The sequence below is a fragment of the Chelonia mydas genome, chromosome 24 (genome assembly GCF_015237465.2).
Source record: "Chelonia mydas isolate rCheMyd1 chromosome 24, rCheMyd1.pri.v2, whole genome shotgun sequence".
NCBI classification, from domain to species: Eukaryota; Metazoa; Chordata; order Testudines; family Cheloniidae; genus Chelonia; species Chelonia mydas.
In genome coordinates this window covers 2,921,900-2,925,592 of record NC_051264.2, presented here as the reverse complement: position 1 = coordinate 2,925,592, position 3,693 = coordinate 2,921,900, and the positions used below count along the sequence as shown (strand labels likewise).

At 51.9% G+C, this 3,693-nt stretch overlaps 1 long non-coding RNA gene across 1 annotated transcript; it reads left to right on the top strand.

Annotated features, from left to right (window-relative positions):
• Positions 1-2,134: 2,134 nt before the first annotated feature.
• Positions 2,135-2,709, top strand: LOC119564202. Its single transcript, XR_005223050.2, has 2 exons — positions 2,135-2,244; positions 2,584-2,709. It is a non-coding gene; the product is annotated as an uncharacterized LOC119564202 (long non-coding RNA).
• Positions 2,710-3,693: the final 984 nt, after the last annotated feature.

The window sequence follows — 3,693 nt, the reverse complement described above, 5'->3', positions numbered from 1 at the left end:
TTCCTATGGGGAAGGGGGACTCGTTACCCCATAGAGCTATTAAGAACAGTGTAAGGGACTGTCCTACCTTGAAGTGGCTGCTCCCAGGCCTTATGGATCACCTTGATTAAAACCCATTCCCCCTTCCCCTCTCTTGCTCCCTGTTTTCAGGGAAGAGGTGGCAGAGAGCACAGGATGTTGGGGGAATTCACCGGCGGACACTTATAGGTATAAGGGAGTCTGAGGCAATGTTGAATCCTGCCCATGGTATGTGTCTTTAGCACCATACGGATGCCAGTTTAATGGAGCTGCGCTGATTTATGCCAGCTCAGGATCTGGCGCAGGGAGTGTACATCACAAGAGCAGGAACTTCTGCGGTTTACACAAACCTATGAAGTACTGTGAGGATTGGAGAAGATCTGATCAGACCTGCTCTCCAGGCTCAGCAAGGATTCAATGGGAGGGGCGCCAGCAATCGCTATTGCTCAATGCACTACGGGGATTATCCTGCAGGCCGGTGTGCAGAGTCTGAGCCCTGATCTTCTCTGGTCAAGTTATTAGAAGCAACAGGTCCCTGTGATCCTAGAACTCGACCTTCCTGTGTCTCCCAGTGATGCACCCTCGTAAAATGTGGGTTGCGTCTCCATCTAGTGGCTAGATCACAGAACATGGAATTTTAATCTGGTATGCTAGCCTACTAGTGCTTCCAGCTGCTGGAGCTACTCTTTAGCTCCAATGCTCAAGGTCTGTGATGTGGGGTCAGCGTTGCTAGGAGCAAAACCTACTGATGACCTGTTGCCGAAATTGTTTTACCAGCCCACGCCCCCACTGCCAGATGTCCCAGCCAGCTTTCTGGTTTCGCACTCTGTGCCCTCCAAGATTCTGATCCCCTTTCCTCCCCCTTTCCTATCTCTCCCATCCTCATATGGTGCTTTCTCCTGGCAACCCCCACAGAAATTACACAGCCTACTCTCCTTGCTCCTCACAAGGGGTTGCCAACTTTCGAATCACACAAAGCGGAATACCCCTGCCCCGCCCCTTCCCTGAGCCCCCGCCCCGACCCACCTCTTCTATGAGGCCCTGCTCACCGCTCGCTCCATCCTCCCTTCCTCCATCGCTCACTCTCCCCAACCCTCACTCACTCTCACCGGGCTGCAGTGGGGGTTTGGGATTCTGGAGGCGGGTGAGAGCTCTGGCTGGGGGTATGGGGTGGGTGCCAGGGGTGAGGGGTTCGGATGCAGAGGAGGCTCAGGGTTGGGCAAGGGGTTTGGGTGTGGTGGTCTGTGTGGCGTGGGGGCTCTGGGAAGGATTTTGTGTGTGGGAGGGTATTCCAGGTTGGGGCAGGAGGTTGGGGTGCGGGAGAGGGTGCGGGGCCCCTAGGCACATGGGTGGCCAAGGAGGCGCTGTGGGGTTCCCGGCAATGGGTGCTGCGGAGCCGGCACTCAGGGCGGGGACAGCACGCGGAGCTTCCCTGGCCTCCCATGCGCCTAGGGGCCACAGGAACCTGGCGGCTGATGCGGGGAGATGCCTCAGCCCCAGGAACCCCGCTGTGCCGCCGACCAGACATTTAACGGCCCGGTTGGGAGTGCCATCCAGAGCCGCCAGGGTCCCTTTGCGACCAGGCATTCCTGGCATTCCTCACAAGCCCCATGTCTGACACCTCTCTACACACACTCAACTCAACCTCTCTTTGAAACCACAATCCCCAAGCACAGCTGAGCGGTGACAGACTGTGCTGTGTGCCAGGGACATGAAATGTGTATGGTTCAGAGAGGAACAGGCAAGAACAAGAGCTGCCTCCAGATTAAAAGAAGGTGGAAGGAAATGTGTAGCTGATCCAAACCTCCCGCTCTGCTCTTTGGCTCAAACTGATCCTTCCTCCTATTTCTGGTTGTGTTTCAGTCCCAAGAAATCCATAAGAATTCATTCATGAAAGCAAAGAATCCAGTTCTTTATTGAATTCTTTTTTCCAATTTGAATTACGTAGATCAGGTGTTACAACTTACACACAGCATTTCCTCAAATAACGTCATGTCTCTTGTTAAAATAATTAGAATTATCGAAATAATTATTAAAAATAGTGATGCAACCAAGCAATTGAAGAGTCTGTACATGGAGGAGGTTTGGATTGTGAAAATCCACAACCACATAGCTCTGAGGTGTCTCATTTCCGGACACCAAGCCACAGGAACCATATAAAAAGGCTCACACCTCAATGATCCTCAATCGCCTTGGCTTCTTCACTTGCTCCCATCGGTGAATTGGGTAAGTCTCCTTCTGATTATTGGGAGCTAACTTTATGGCTGGGATTTCATTTTTTGGTTTCTTCTTCCAAAATATATTGCTGCTCACAAGAGGGCTTTCTTTAACTATCTTGACTTTAATTCAGTCATCCCATTGAAGTGCTTCAGGATGGGATTTCAGTCCATCCTCCCCCATGTTTGTTGTTTCTGAAGTGGTTTGCAATGGCAATGCTCTCTCTGGAGAAGTGTTCCCGAGGGCCCAGCCTCTGATTCTGCTAAATGTTCTGGTGCATGATGCTAATAAGAAAATACAGTTGTTTGTCTTGATTTTGCAAACCCTGAAAACTCCTTTTTCTTTCAGTTTTGCCCACGTCCCAGGAAGATGTCTTACCAGCAGCAATGCAAACAGCCCTGCCTGCCCCCTCCATGCTGTGTGAAGCAGGTCAAGACTAAATGTGTGGATCCCTGTCCGTGCCCTCCTAAGTGCGTGGATCCAGGCATGCCCTCCTAAGTGCGTGGATCCGTGCCCTCCTAAGTGCGTGGATCCGTGCCCTCCTAAGTGCGTGGATCCGTGCCCTCCTAAGTGCGTGGATCAATGGCCATGCCCTCCTAAGTGCGTGGATCTGTGCCCTCCTAAGTGCGTGTATCCGTGCCCTCCTAAGTGCGTGGATCCATGTCCCTCCTAAGTGCGTGGATCCGTGTCCTCCATGCCCACCTCTGCAGCACTGCTGCAAAGAAAAGAAGTTCTGTTAGGGCCCACGGGAACCACCAACGTCTACAGAATGAAAATGAATTGCAGCCCCTTGTGCAGTAGCTCTCTCCTGACTCCACTTGTCTGGCATTCCCCTTGCAGTGTGACGTGTTTCTGGGAATATTTCCAATCTCTGTCCTCACTTTGCAGATTCTTTCTGCTCACAGTATCAAGGCCTTCCCTTGGAATGTGTAACTGACCAACTTTGTTCCCCTGGGATATTGCGTATGGGCGGGAGAGAGACCCTGTGTCCCTTGTGCTGTAGAGTGATTGTTGTTGGGAAATTTCCCCGTCTTGTCATGTAGATGTGCAGTAATAAAAGCTACGATCCACGCCATTGTCTGCCTCCTGGTGCTTCATTCTCTTGAGCAGTCACAGGCTCTCAGACCGAGGTTTTCCTTCCTTTTATTTCCTTTTCAAAAGACCCTTCCCTTCGAGAGTAGAGGAACGCAATGTGTTTAGCTTGCGTGGATGTTCTGATGATACGCATAAAGAGGAACGTGGTGGGCACATGTGAGGTTGAGAGCTGTGGTGACATGCTCAGTGAGTGAGGAAAGGAAGTGGCCCAGTCTCCCCCTCCCCCCTTCGCCAGAGGCTGGACCTGGTTCCTCACTCCCCAGAATCCCAGCCTGCCAGCCCTCATGCTGCCTCCTCCCGCTCTTCCGCCACTTCTGGGTGAATTAAAGATGATGTCATATGATGAAACCTCCAAGAATACGC